This window comes from Callospermophilus lateralis, chromosome 2 (genome assembly GCF_048772815.1).
Source record: "Callospermophilus lateralis isolate mCalLat2 chromosome 2, mCalLat2.hap1, whole genome shotgun sequence".
NCBI lineage: Eukaryota > Metazoa > Chordata > Mammalia > Rodentia > Sciuridae > Callospermophilus > Callospermophilus lateralis.
The window spans coordinates 156,516,732-156,533,047 of NC_135306.1; the positions used below are offsets into that span (position 1 = coordinate 156,516,732).

The following is a 16,316-nucleotide window of genomic DNA, read 5'->3' on the forward strand; positions in this document are numbered from 1 at the left end:
AATTGTATGTCATTGAGGCTGTTAAGAAATAGACATTCATATATCTGTGTATTAAACTACATGAGATCAGATGTTCATACCGTTGTACAGTATTTAGAGCTGTATCATAACTTTTTGTTATACAGAGAACTATAATTTTAAGCCATTTCCTGTTGACATGTGCTTTTGTTTCCCGGTTTGGGTTCATACAAAGCATGATATGTGAATTGTCTTAATGTTTTGGTTCACTTTCAGGTTTCTATATTTTTTTGCACAATAAGAAAGTATAAATAGGAGTAACAGTTTATTTTTTATCTTCTGGCTGATGTATAATAAAATAGAAAATATTATCTTGGCACAGGGAGTAATAATATTAGAGCTGCTCTTAGGATTGTAATAAAGTTTGCAGGAAGCACACCTCAGAGATTCACACCAGAAACTTGAAAACACAATGTTGGGTATGTTGGAGACTCTTCCCAATAAAAAAGTAGACATGAGTTCTGGAGCAAGAACATTCTTTTTGTAGAAGGTAATTGTTCACCCTTTGAAAAGCAGCTTTTGACATAATACTGGGTCTTAGTAACTGAGACTGAACTCCTGTCTGCAACTTCAAATTACTATGCAGTCACACCCACTTTGAGCTTGATAGTGTCAGATCCAGTCTCAGAGTTCTCCAGAGAAATGGCACAAATAGAATATATGTATTATAATAGGGAATTTCTTAAATTGACTTACAGAGATTGAATTGTCCCAGTGCCTGTCTGCAGGCTGGAGAATTAGGAAAAACAGTAACTGCTCTGTCCAAGAAGCAAGAGAGCTTCAGAACAAGAGGGAGCAATGATGGAGCCCCATTTTGGGGGTGAAGGCTTGGAAGTACCTCACAAAAATTATAGAGTCTTGAGGCTAAATTTACAGATAGGTAGATAGTGTAGTTAGGTAAATCAGGTCTAATACCGAGTAAGATAAAGAAAATGGAGACCATTATTGAGAATGGAGTCCAGGAAAGCAGGGCAGCACTTGGGGAAATTGAAATGTTAATGTCCCCAAGGCCCAGAACCCATCCTAAGGAACTGCTAATGAAACAGCTCCCAGCCAGCAGAGAGGTACTAATCAAACCACCCCAGGCCCTTCCTGCCCAGATTACTCCTTCAGCCCACCTATCTCCCACCTTTTGGGCCTTCCCACCAGTATTCTATCACTGCAAGATAAAGGGAAACAAAGGACATGATGTTGGAAAACTAAAAGAAGACTTTAGCTATTAAAAAAGGGAAGACCTCCCCCTTCCATGGATTCTGCCTTTTGGGTCCCCTTCTTCCTCCGGGAAGAAGTCTTTTCTGCTGTCCTTTAATAAAGCTTCCATTTTCCACTCTACACTTGACTCAGTGTGTTTCTTTGGTGTTATACTTCAGCATTCGGGGGAGCAAGGACTCGTCACCGGTAAACAGCAGTAAGAATCTGACATCCATAGGCCACAGCAGCAACCAAAATAAAGCACCTGCTCAAGAAGACTCAAGTGTTCATGTGAGCTTCTGCTTTTTGGTTCCATCTGGACCCTTGGCCTATTGGACAGTGTTAGGTCAGTGGTGGCGGCTGAGAACAAAACAGCCCGCGCCAGAAAAGAACATCAATCAGAAAAGAACATCAATCAGGTGCCAGCGGAAACACCTGTCAATCAGCCAGATCTCCTGACTAACGCCTGTCAATCAGCAGGACCCCCTGCTCCAATCCTGGAATTTAGCCAACTCCCCTGACCAACTCCAAGGGGGCAAGGGACCCTAGAAACACCTTTTCCTGTCCCAAGCCCTTCCCTTCCTACTGTAAGCCCCATAAAAGTCCAGTCCGGTGGAGCTTCCATGTGGTTTCTCCTCAGACCCTTCCCCTGTCCACTCTCTGGGTCTGATTGAGTTCCGCTTGGAGTGATATCTCAATAAAGCCTGTTCAGCGGCCCTTTTAAATCTGCCTCCTTTGGTTGCTGCCTGCCTCACCTGATCTAACAGACATTCAGGGATGACCAATCTTCTCTGGAAGCACCTTCAAAGACACCCCAAAAAGTGTGCTTTATCAATTTTCTAAGCAACCCTCAATCTAGACAAATTGGCAACAAAGTAACCACCATTTTCAAAGATATAAAGTCGAATGGCTACAACAGCAATCCATCTTTGAGCAAAAATGGTTTATTTGAGATCTGAGGATTCAAATTTCATGAATAGGTGGCCCAGACTCCTCTTGGCTCTTCCTGAACCTTATGTATGACCCTAAAGGGTGTTTCCTGTGACCAAAGAGAGAAAATAAAAATACAGACCTGGTTCACCTAAGAGTTGGCTCAGTATGTTGCTGTGAGCCAAAATCAACCTGCTGCTGTACCTCATTCTCACTCAGGGATGGCCCTAATATACAAATGATGAAGAGAGATCTTTTCTGTGTCAAAATCATAACAATGGCGGAAAAAATCTGATCAAATTATTATAAGACACAGAACTGTGTATATAATACTACCACTTTTATTTTTAAAACTGAAAATAATATTCATATATCTTTGCTGTGTATGTATGATTTTTTTTAAAGGAATCTTTATACACTAGGAAATAATGGGTACTGGTTAGGTGAGAATTAGGAGTGAAAGGAAAACTGTTCACTTTATATAAACTTGTATCTTGTATTTACAGCCACATTAATGTGGCTATTTTTGAAAAGGTAATGTTTAATGTAAAACAATACACTTTCAAAGAATGTCTGTGTTGTCTTATATATGAACAGCTATTTGCATAGGTATTATCTCCATTGAAAGGAAAAATCCAGGGGCTGGGGTTGTGGTTCAGCAGTAGAGTGCTAGCCTAGCACAAGCAAGCTGCTGGGTTCAATCCTCTGCACTACATAAAAATAAATAAATAAATAAAATAAAGTTTAAGAAAAGGAAAAATCCAGACTAAGTTATTTAAGCAATTCAAAACAAAACAAAACAAAAAGAATTACGGAATCAAGAAGCAGGCAGTCTTCAGAACCAAGAACTGCCAGTCAATGTTTGTAGTACAAAGTAGAATGTTTACAACTTTTGTAGAAAAATATAAGTGAATATACAGACAACTGGTTACAGATAAACTGGTTAATTGGTTATAGTGCCTCCTACAAATTACCTGATTGGTTTAGTCTTTCCATGCTTGGTTCTGGAAACTAGTCCAAGTCAATGACCACCCACAAATTTTATCCAACACCTAATTCACCAATTCCAGATCCCCAAAATATACACATATGATTTTGAAAAAGAAGAATAAGGGTATATTTACCCTACCAGCTTTACATTCCCAACATAAAGCCTCAATTATGATATACCTGCAAAATTAAACCAGGAAAAATCTATATACACCCTCTAGCTTCACTGCTCTTAATTAAAAAAAATAACAAAACTAAATTTTGGAGATCACACAGCTGAGCAATACAGTACGAGTCTCCCACAAGCTTTGCTCTAGGTAACACACCCCTGAGGTGTGGGTTATGATAACCATTGCCTATGTTTCTCTTCAGGGACTTGAAGGCCACTTTTGCTGAAAACACTGACTCTTCAGCCTGCAGTCACTTGGGTGACTGGAATAGGGTGAAAAGGCTTGGTATCTTTGTGTTCATATGGTGTCTGTCTCCATTGCTGCCTTAACTTTTGAATCGGATTCCACTCAGCACTTGTATGTAGATGTGTTGATCATTTGAGAGATGTTTTGCCCCGAACTATAATATAGGGTTAACTTGGCCTAGACATGCCTATTCTCTCCACCCACTTCAAGGCAACAACCAGTCACCAAGATTACACCAGAACATGAAATGAGTGAAAAGAAGAGGTACCCAAATTCCTGGAAGATCTCAACTATTCCCAAAAAGACATGAATATTTCTCCCCTTTAGTGTCCCCCAGTAAATCACGAACCATTTCTGAGCTATGATTTTGCTACAAAGTGCGTTCCATGGGACTTTTCTCGAAGAAACTGTGAAATGAAAATGACATAAATTTTTGAGAAGACTAAACGGAATCCATGAATCCATGTGCTGTGAAAATTAATACAGTACTTTATTATGTGGCAGATATTATTCTAGAGAGGAAAGACCTGTTCAGATTGTCTCAAGACTCATCTTATTTCAACCTCTTTATTTTACAGTCAAATGCTACTTGAGCTCAGAAAGGTCAAATGATTATTCCAACCGCATACCCTCACTGAGAGACATCCTGAATGAGACCCTGAGAGTTTTTCAGATTTTCAGCTGATATGCTATTAGCAGGGAAACTATTCCAAAAGGTGTTAAAGTTGTAATTCAATTGACAATTTTCATGTTCAGTGAGAGGCACCTGTACACATGTAGTCATTGTGGTCTGTGTTCTAAGTTCTAGGACCTGATAAAATGAACAGAAATACACTATAGTTATTTATCACCTTTTGGGCGGGATCACATGGTTTTTCAGCCTCTGCATAGCCTCGTACAATACTCTGTAGGTATTAGGATTTGATCAGTCTACTTGATAGGCATTTCTGGCAGAATCTGCCTGACTCATTCTTTTCCTTCCAGAATTGCTGATGACAGTGTGCATTATTCCCAATTCACACTAACCTAAAGATTGTAAGTTTGTAGCTATTGTATAAAAATATACTATTTCTTCTTAAAAATGGACCTAAACTCAGGAAGTCTAGCTCTTAATCATTAGGCTATATTTATTCCTAAAACTTTTCATATTTTGTTCATCTTTTTAAATATTTCTACTTCCTCTCACCCCTCAGATTATTGCAATTTACTCAGACTAAGATAAGAAGCATTCTCTGGAAAACCCACCCTGACTCATCAAGGCATAATTATTCCCCTGGTACAATTAGAGGTTCATTTATAATATCCAGATTTAAAAAAAAAAAAAGCCCTAGTCCTTTAAGAGTAGTTCAAACCCCAACATAAAAACATTAACTGATTTCACTATCTTTAAAATACTATAGGCTCGACTACAAGGTTACACAGCAATTTTTTTTCATTTCTGGAAAATACGTTGGCCTTCTTTCCATTAAAATAATATCTAGAGGCGGCGGCGGCGGGCGGGAGCTGAGAGCCCTGAGTGCACGCGTGAAGAAGCGGCGGCACCAGCGCGGCTGCTGGAGACACCCCCGCCCCCTTCGAAGACTCAGGGCCGCCCTCGACTTTCGCGGCCTCCGTCACCCCTTCAGCTCTGTGTCCTAGGCGAGGAGGCCGGCTTGTGGGGTTGAGTGGCCCGAACTGAGGGCGCCGAGAGCTTGGGGCGGCCAGCGCGACGGCGTTGATAGCGGTGGTAACGAGGGCCTCAGCAGGCGGGGAAGATGAAAGGTAGCCGGATCGAGTTGGGAGATGTAACACCACACAATATTAAACAGTTGAAGAGATTGAACCAGGTCATTTTTCCAGTCAGCTACAATGACAAGTTCTACAAGGATGTGCTGGAGGTTGGCGAGCTAGCAAAACTTGCCTATTTCAATGATATTGCTGTAGGTGCAGTATGCTGCAGGGTGGATCATTCACAGATTCAGAAGAGACTTTACATCATGACGCTAGGATGTCTTGCACCTTACAGAAGGCTAGGAATAGGAACTAAAATGTTAAATCACGTCCTAAACATCTGTGAAAAAGATGGCACTTTTGACAACATCTATCTGCACGTTCAGATCAGCAATGAGTCAGCAATTGACTTCTACAGGAAGTTTGGCTTTGAGATTATTGAGACAAAGAAGAACTACTATAAGAGAATAGAGCCTGCAGATGCTCATGTGCTTCAGAAAAACCTCAAAGTCCCTTCTGGTCAGAATGCAGATGCGCAGAAAACAGACAACTGAACAAATTACAAATGAACTTTCTTGCACTTGCTTGTCGCCAAATAAAAGAGAGGCCCATTGATTCCCTGCCCCTGTCCCCCGCCTTTCCTAAGTTTTCCTCTCTCCTTGTTCCTTTTTTTTCCTCATTTCTTTTCTTCCTCTAGAAGTTTTAATACTTTCAAGGACTTTTAAAAATAATCATGTTTGGATTGTTTTAGTTTCTCTCTCTCTCTCTCTCTCTCTCTCTCTCTCTCTCTCTCTCTCTTTTGGTGTGTGTGTGTGTACGGTGGTTGTCTTGAAAGAAGGAGAAGGTAGATCTGTTTAGTTTCACAGTTAAAATGTATGGTCCCAAAATTTGGGTGTCAGATGATTTCAATTTTTTTTTTCCTTATTTCCTGCTTTCACATTGAAGGGCAGAGCCTACAGATATTGTTTATTTCTAAAGATAAAAAGAAGCAGCAGCAATATCTTGTTCTGTAATTCATAGACAAGTTTAGTGTGTTTGTGGTACTCTAGGTTCTTAAAAACTATTTGTGGGATGTTAATCCCTAGACATTGCCTTCACTCCACCTTTAGTCCTTCTGAGCATTTTCTCAGGAGTTGGACCATTTTTATCTCCGTAAGAAATATCGAGTTTATTTAGGTTTTTAAAGCAATCTTTCCCTGACTGATGGATGAGGCAGTTTGGGTAGATTGTGTTATATTTTGGTCTGAAAGCATTTGAGTTAAACTGCTTTTTTGCTAATGAGTGAAGTGGTTATTAGAAGATTTGTTTTTCTTGCTATTGATATTAGAGTCATTAATTTTTAGAGTATGAGCTGGTGAAAAAAACTTTTTTTATTCTCCCAGCTAGAGATATGGCCTTTAACTGACCTAAAGAGCTTTGTTGTGATCTTTTTTTTTCCCCCCAACCTTTTTCCTTCAGCAAACCCAATAATAGTCTAACCTTAAAAGTGGAGTTGATGTCCTTATAGGTCAGTATCCCTAAATCAACCTAAAGCAGGTGTTTTCTCGTAAACATATTAAAAAAAATACCTAAAAGGAAGCCTAGATGGACTGTGGCACAATAAATGCATTTAATGTCAACTAATGCAGGTTTTTAATTGAAAGTGTGGCCACTGAACATTTGATTATATAGGAAAAAATATCTAAACAGTATTTTTGAGAATAACATAGCTATGCTATTGCTTATCTGTTGGAGAACATCCCAGATTTGCTTATACTCTGTGCCTACAATAATGAGTTTAAGGATTTGGGATAAGGGGAATTGTTAAACAAATTGCTTCTAAGAAAGATAGAAGCATAAAGTGTTAATGCAGATATCACTGTGACCTCCTCTACTGACAGACTGGTTTTTGTCAGAACATTTTCTGACATGTAGAGAGTGGCTTTAACAGGTTGATAACTTTATGAGAGACATCTGACATACTTGTGTTTTACTTTCATTGCCCCATCTTCAATATTTAGAATTTTTTGGTTTGTCAGTAGTGATGGTTCAAGAAATGCCCTCATTAGACTTTACAAACAATGCACAGGTCTTGAGTTTTCTGTCATTTGACGTTAAGGAAGTTTGATTCATAATATTGATCCTCATGTAAAATTCTGGTATAAAAGTCTCATGTCCAAATAGGTTAAATGACAATATTATTTTATAGAATGTACACACTTTATATCCTTAAGTTTTTATTTGTAAGTGTGAGAGTACAAAGTAAAATAGACTTCCATAGTCTTGAGTGCCAAGAAAAAGATAAGAAAGGAAGATGGCTGGTGAATGAATTTTTAGTGTTCTAATCTTAAATTAGTAAAAATCCTAGAAAGACCACACTGTTTTCTTCATTATCAATTCTTTAAACAATCCAAATGTAGGCTTAGAAGAAAAGTTTAGCATTAAGTACCTTTTCCTTTGTGGATAAGATTCAGCTTGCTCTTGACAAGAAAAGAGTGCTTGAGTTACAGGAAGTGTAATTAGTGTGAAGAATTCAGCCTTTTTGTAAACTTCCAGATATCAAAATAGATTTTGATATATAACTGAGTTTTCTGAGATGACACTGCCTCTATTTCTATATCCATTTCACCTGGACTTTCTAAGCAGTCCTATGAATGTATCCCTATATGTGGTTATCAAAAACCGAATAGCTGCCTCACGACAATTAAGTACTTGTTATTTAAAGAGGGAAAAATATTAAAGTTTGAATTGAGTTTGTAGGCTTTCTGTCATTTAGTTTCTTTTTCCACACTAGTTAAAAGATTTAACCTAAATTCTAAGTGTTTGTAAAGGGTTAACTGTCCTACATCAAACTTGTGTTAAATAATTCCATCCACTTATACAAGAAGAAGATTTGGAAGAAGTAGAAGTTGGGCACTAGTTTGTATGCCTATGAGTCAGTAAAGACTAAAGTAATACCCCATGTTGAGTTGATTATTTTGATATATGATAAAAAAATCTTTGAGGTAAAATAGTAATTCTGTTAACTGGAAGATCACAGGATATATCCATCATATATTTCAGGACAGATAGTTTTTACAGTGGGGCAAGTAGGTTAAATTTATACTGTATGGAATTTGCATTTAGGTTCTAAAGAAAAGAATCTGTAGAGAAATCTATGCAATGTATAATTTGTCCAGATTAGTTTTCATTTGAGGAAAGGAGTTCTGAAATATCTTCAAAGTTTACTCATCAATTGAAAATCTTTAAAAAAGAGATTATTAGGAAACTGGTGTGTGGTGGTGGAAAAGAAAAGCTCCCTCAGTTTTTGGAGGGAAAACTTTAAAATTACTTTAATGGCTAAGTTTACTTGGTGCAGTTAAGAATTAAACTTGTCAATTTTAACATTGCTGTTACATCTGAAATAAACTTATGTGATGTTCTGGTAGTGAAAAAAATAATATCTAGAGTCCAGTTTTAAAAATACCTTCTGACATATTCATCAAAATGAAAATTATTCAAAATTTTATTACTTCTCACTTCCACTGTTGATACTGTTAAACCTTATTTGTTGGGGTTTACTGCAATATTTCCTAATTGGATTCCCTGCTTCATCCCTAGTCCCTATCTTTAGTCAATTCTTAACATAGCATTCAGAATGAACCTATAAAATTTAAGTCAGATCGTGTCACTAAAAATCCTCCAATGACTTCTCATGTCACTTAAAGAGAGTCCTTGCAGTGATTTATAAGGCATATATAACCTTTAGTCTCATTCCCTATTTTCTTCCTTCCTTACTGTGCCATGGTACATTCTAGATAAACTCTTAGCTAACCTCAGAATCTTTGCACTTGTTAAAGCTTCTCTATGGAATTCTTCTCCCTAGATATCTATGTGGCTCACTTGCTCTCTCAAGTATTTTAATCTTTCTTGAAATATTATCTCAGTGAGACCGTCCTTGATTAACCTATCTAAAACTACAGACTTTTTCACTACCTACCTGAAGTTTTCAATTATTTTTTCCTTGGCATTTATTATCAATATACATATCAAAATTTTTGAGATGTGGTTTCACTATATTGTTCAGATTGTCCTCAAACATGATCTTCCTGCCTCTGCCTCCCAAGTAGCTGGGATTGCAGACACATGCCACTATACCCAGTTGCATGTATGATTTTTAAAATAATTATTTTATTTTAAATTTTATCTTGCTTATGATCTGCATCAACTTTAGGAAGCAATTTTGACAAAGGTAAGGATTTTCATCTATTTTGTTTACTATTATGCCCCCCACATTCTGAAACAAGATCACATAGTAGGTGCTCAATTCATGTCTATTAAATGAATTGTTGGAAGAAAGTGATATCTGCAATAAAGAAAAAAATAGAGAATATAGTATGATATCTTGCCACAATAGTTCATATGTCATGAATATTTTCACATAAACTAGGACTTTTTCAGGCTAGAAGGTGGGAGATCAAAATCTCCTCTTTGCCATTAACATCAGAAACAAATTGTAGCTCAGAATTTTCCCTTCATATTTCCAGCTTTTATTCTCCTTATACTTCTGTTATAGTTATTGAATAGCAGTGAAGAGTAAAGAGAGAATTTATCATTCAAAACAGGATTCTTTTGAAAGCAAAAGGGGCTATCATTAATAAATGCACTAGGACAAGAAGCAATAATGAAGTCACTGGTTTGTTCCTTATTTTTCAGTACTGGGGATTGAACCCAGGACCTTAAACGTGCTAGGAAAGCACCATCCCAATTGAGTTACATCTTAAGACCTAAGAAACAATAGCTGAGACTATCCCAGGAAAACCATTATGATTCCTCTAATGTGGTCCCAACTAAGAACATTTCTATAAAATATGGATCTTTTTTGGCATGTAAGATTAAGAAACTTAATGATTGATGCATAGGATTTACGATTCATATTGTAGAAATTTGACATAACTTCATTCAGGGGTAAAAAAAATTATCACTCTTGCTGGACAAGAATAAGTTCTTGTCTTAAAAATTACATGTATTTAGAGAGGTCACCTGTTCTCAGAGAAGGGAAACTGAAGAGTTCAGAGCCTGGGAGAAGAGCAAGTTCCTGCTCACCTGAGGAACACTGCTGGCGGTCTGTTCCTTCAACTCTTATTTCCTGATCTTTCCTGAATACAGTTTGAAATTTGAGAGAAGAAGAAGATAGCAAAACACAAAATCAATGGCTATGAATTTACAGTCCAATGTTAGCATAGCCATTCTTCGTAAGCGATGAGAAGGATATTTAGGAAGCAAATCACCAATGGAGGGAAGGAAAACTGTGAGACAACTAAGACAGCAACACGTCCCATGAGTCATATTTGCCGGGAATGGAGATTGAACTTCCCTTTCTGATTACATTTGAGGACCCTCACACAACAGAAACAACAGAGTCCCTTGCAGCATGTGCTCCAGCAACTTAAGAGCATTTGAAAACCTGAAGAGACCAGCCAACAGGAGGCCTTCATAGGTTATAACCACAGAAAGAGTGACACTCTAAATTAATTGTACAAATTAATTAACAACATATAAATTGCAATTTAATTTTCTAACATGGCATGAATTGCATTAAGTAGACACTGTAAATCATTTTTATTCAAAATCATCACTGAGGTTGAGTACTTCTTCATATTTAAACTCACTGTATTTGTTTTATATTTATGCTTTTTTTTTCTTTGCTCCATATGTTAATGGGCTAATTTTAACTTGAAGTTGATGCAGTACTAATGAGAACTTTGTGCTGGACTCTGACCCCAGCACCCAATCAGGGCAATGTGCCTTCAAGTAATCAGGAAGATATCTGTCCTGGACCATGTTTTTTCAAGGCAGCCATCTCTCAATAACACCAACGTGAGAACACTCTGCCTTGCTATCTTCCATCCAAACCCTGAAAATGCTTTCGGGTCTCAGTGCCAGGTAACTTTAAGTCACTCTGAGAAGAACCCTGCCCTCCCTGTGAAGACAGCAGTCCAAAAGCCAGAGGGTATCTTCTTTAAAGTTACCAAGGCTGCCTCCAAAAGGCAAGGCATGGGCCAAAGGATCAACTCTCAGGCTCTGGCCAGGTGTCCTGATCTGACCAAAGAGCCCTGCCTGCAACCTGCAGCACAGAGAGAGGACCCAAACCCCAAACTCACCATCAGGGCCCCATAGAGACTGGCCAGAATGACTGAAGGAAGCCTCCCTAGGAGCAGTTCCTTCTAAACTCCCCAGGGGACCACTCGGAGACCAGACTAGAGGGTTCTCCAATTTCTCTAATCTTCAAGGTGCAAGTGGACTTGGAAGAAAAGTGTCATCCAACTGATCAGGAAAATTCTCACTCCAATACCTCACACTCCCTTGCACCCACTCCTGGGTGGGGAAGCAGTACCCCACTGTTGTTTGGGAGAGGCAGCTGCCAGGAGAGATAAAAACAACAACAACAACAACAACAACAAACAGAAAGCAAATAAGAACAAAAGAAAGTGTTGACGCCAGGGGTGGGTAGCAAGCAAGAGGGGGATAACACAGATGTAAAAGAAAAATGGGGATCCAATGGGAGGCATTGAGACTGAGGCAGTAATGGGGAAAGAAGTGAAGCAGGAATGCCATAAGTCAGAGCAAGGATGGAGACATGCCTTTACAGCCTGCTTTGTCACAGATGTTGCAACAGCGCCATCTAGAGGACTCAACTCCTCCTGCATAAGTTGGATCAAGCTGTCCCATGTCAGGGATGACAATGGGAGGTCGCTGATTCTGCAGTAGACCTTGAAAATAGTTTTGTTAGCATACCTCAGTCTTACCTTTAAAATGATGGTTTAATAGTAATATTAGCTAGTGAGTAGTCAAGTGATTGAATGTAGCAAAAGTTAGAAGATTCTAGTGTTCTATTGTCTTCACCACAAAAAAAAATTGAATATTAGAAAATACAGGAAAAACAAAGTGATGAAAAAGAAAGTAAAAACCCACTAAACACAAATAATGGAAAGTCAAGTTCTGCATATGAAACACAGTAAAATGTGCACTTTTTGTAACATTTAGTGGGATAGAAGAAAGTAGTTGTTCTTGATGGTAAGAACATTCTCCATGAGCAGCATTCATGTCCTGATATTGGATGTCAGAAAGGCTAATAAATTAGAGAAAGAAATAAAAAAATTACATGTATTTACATATATGATGCCAAATTACTATAACTATACAAACTGAATATTTACATACTTCAAAACCTGATATTTTAATATGAACCATATAAAACTGCCATTTTGGTGGGCTGAAAAAGTTGAAAATCAGAAATTTCATATGGTTCAATAAAATTATTAGCCTAGATTTTAGTTTTAGTCCCCAGAGTCATTTTTAAGATAGATTGGTTTTGGTGGGGGTGATTAGAGATTAAACCCAGGGGTGCTTAACTATGAGCCATATCCACAGTCCTTTTAATTCTTTTTTTTTTTTTTTTTTTGAACAGGGTCTTGCCAAGTTGCTTTGGACCTAGCTAAGTTGATGAGGCTGGCTTTGAATTTGTAATCCTCCTGCCTCAGCCTCCCAAGTCACTGGAATTACAGACATGTGCCACGTCACCCAGCTTAAGATGGAATATTTTTAATGACCACAGAATGATAGTGATAGATGGGTTTCTGGAAATAACCTAGGCTAATCTCATTTTATTAATGAGGAAACAGGTCTAAAGGTGTCAGATCAGTTGCTCTAAGATATAATTTTAGTTTAGCAATGACATCAAGTATTATACTCAACTTTCCGGACACTGAATTCTTTCAGTAACATCGTATATCTAGAATAAGGAAAAGAACTCTAAGGTATTGTGTGAAATAAAGTTGTAGGAATGACACTTTAGACTCCCCAACAAGACTTTATAAACTACATACTACAAGTGACAAAAGACTTTGATTATACAGTATAAATCTGAAAGAAAGGGACTTCACAAATGTTATTAAAACAACGATCTTGAGACAAAAAAAAATGATATTGGTGGGTGGGGAATATTAAAAAAATGCTACAATAAGTATATTGAACAACTATCTTTGTATGTGTTCTAATATAACTGAGAATGTTTGGCTCAAATCCACTACTTTCTAAAGAAATCTATTTGTACATCAGCCCTTAACAATGATGTTATATGCTTTCCATCATCCCTGGCCATTTCTGAAGAGACCAAAGTAGATATCTGATGGAATGCTAGCCAAGCCCAAGGTTTACCAGTATCCTATGGCTTAGCCTGGTCTCAAAGGCTTGTTCAAAAGTAATCATTATAAGCTGAGTTAATTACCTTCTACCTTTCAGAAATTTGAATATACACTGCAAGGGTAGGTGGGGGGGGGAGATGACAGGTTAGTAGAGGGAAAGGAAATGGGAGAAAATGATATTCAGAAGTGAATGGCAATTAGAAGTCATGCATAAAGTAAATAAATAAGTCAACCTATAGAGAGAAGAGGAGGTCCAAAGGAGAAAAGAAACAATAAGATAATGAAAGAGTAGCTTCATTGTCTAATGACTTTCTAGCATGGTTTCCATGATGAAGTTTTTGTCCTTGGAATTTTTCTGTGAGATTCTACTATTATGTGATGTAATATAACCCTATTTATTGCATTGTATAACTTGAATGGATCTGTATTCTTTACAATTAGAAGTTCCCCAACAGTGGTATCGTTCCTAGCTATGGAATTATGTAGCAAAAAGTAGTAACATACTTAAAGCACATTGTTGGCCAAATAACATTCCCCAAAAGTCTATAACAATTTACCTTCAACATCCGTGGTATGTAAGCATATATCACTCCATACTTTTACTGAAAATATCTATTGTTTTTGTTATTAAAAGTAATGTTTCAGGGCTGGGTCTCGGCAGTAGTGCACTTGCCTGGCATGTGTGAGGCACTCAGTTTGATTCTCAGCACCACATATAAATAAATAAAATGAAGGTCTATCAGCAACTAATAATAATAATAATGTTTCCTTGTTTCATGTTCTTTGTAAATTTTTAAGCTTTGTACTCATTTGATTAATTCATATTCATACTTTCATCATCATGGCAAATATTTTCCTTCTTTTTTGTCTGGTTTCCATAATTTCCCCCCAGTTTTGAAATTCTTATATAGTTAAATTCCTGTACAGGGAACAGGAATTGAAAACTTGTGCTTTCACCAACATGTATTTTATGATATAGATCACGAGATAAAGGCCTAATTTTGTTTTTTACCCAAGAGTTATTATCTGAGTACCACCATTTACTGCACAATCCTCCTTCTATTCATAGATCTTCATTATATGTGAAGTATATGTGCATATTTACTAAGTGTATTATATACAATATGTAATACACATACTAGTATATTTCTAAACTATTGACTCAGATTCTAATTTTTTTCAAATATATAATCATGTTCTCCATTACAATGTCAACTTGCAACTTATTATATGTTAGGGCAATCTCATTTATCTTATAATTATTTTCTCTTTTCTCCAATGCCTCTTTTTTTTTTTTTTTAGTGCTAGAATTTTACATTTAAAACCTCACCAAAATTCTCTTTTGAGATTTGGAACAAATCTATAAATTAACTTGGGAACATTCCCTCTAGAAAAATTTTAAGACATTTTTTATGTCCTTGTTAATTTTCATTAATCTTATTAATATCATTCCACATTTTAATTTGATCCCTTAAAAAATTTAGTGGCAATTACAAAGGCATTTCCCACTCATTATATTTTTTGACTTTTTGCAAGAGTTTAGAAAAGTAGTTATTTTGCATATTTAGCCTACTTTGATGGGTTAATTATATTTTTAAATATTTTAAAAACATAGACAACGCTTTTGGTTTGCCTAATACCATCAGTCTTTTATATTTAATGAGTATCATTTTGCTTTTCCATGTGAAATAATATCCAATCAAAATTTTAATTCAATCAGTATTTTTGAAACTTTTTAGGGACTAGGGTTGTAGCTCAGTGGCAGAGTGCTTACCTAGCACATGTGAGGCACTTGGTTCAATCCTCAGCACTACATAAAATAAATAAATAAAATATTTTAAAGGACTTTTAATAAGGCATTTAACCTATTTTAAGAAATTGAGCCTTTATCTTGTTCCAGTCTTATTTTTTTAATACCAATTTCTTGAGTTCTTTTGTATTGTCTTTGACATAGGGGCTAAATATTTTGTTATTATCTTATCCATTGTTATAAAAGGTATATGTTTTAGTTCAATTAGATGCATTTTCTAAGTTTTTGCCAAAATATGTTCCCTTGAATTGTTAAAATCAAGAAGAAAATGCTATAGAGTTTCTGATATTTAAGATTATGAGTGTATCATACTTTCTTTTGCTATCTCTTCCCAAGAGTTGTCAGATTTAGCAAACAGAAACAGAAGAACCTGGTGAATTTGAATTTCAAAAATAAAATTTTAGTATAAGTACTTGGGACATACTTAAAAATAATTAAAATGGGGGCTGGGGATGTGGCTCAAGCGGTGGCGTGCTCGCCTGGCATGCATGCGGCCCGGGTTCGATCCTCAGCACCACATACAAAGTTGTTGTGTACGCCGATAACTAAAAAATAAATATTAAAATTCTCTCTCTCTTTAAAAAAAATAATTAAAATGTATATACTTATTTGAAATTCAAACTTAAGTCAACTGCATCTTATCTGACAAACTTACTCTTCCCTACAGACTTTTATATATATATTCTGCTTTTATACTTAGCATTTGTATATTTTCCTGCACATCTATTTAATATTTTAAGTTTTGTAAACAAATTAACTATTCAGCCATAACTGCAAGTTTAACTGATTTCAGAAGTCATCACCAATCCTTTTATACCATGATTTCCACATTTGAACTCTAAGAAAGGCAAGTATATGGTAAACTTTGTTTCTTGCTTATAGTTTTATATATATATATATATGTTGATAAAAATTTTGTTTTTAATCTCAATTCTGAAAGTCACTTGCTTTTTGAGTTACTGTTGCAAAATCTTTACTCATGTTCCCTTTTTGATTTTGTAGATCACCAGAATTTTTCATTCTCCATACTTTTGTTTTCTTTTTCTAAGCTGTTTCTAAGATTGTTTTTAAAAACACTTTTGCCTA

The 16,316-nt window shown here is 36.4% G+C and overlaps 1 pseudogene; it reads left to right on the plus strand.

Annotated features, from left to right (window-relative positions):
• Nucleotides 1–5,062: 5,062 nt before the first annotated feature.
• LOC143391473 (N-alpha-acetyltransferase 50 pseudogene) lies at nucleotides 5,063–5,915 on the plus strand (annotated as a pseudogene).
• Nucleotides 5,916–16,316: the final 10,401 nt, after the last annotated feature.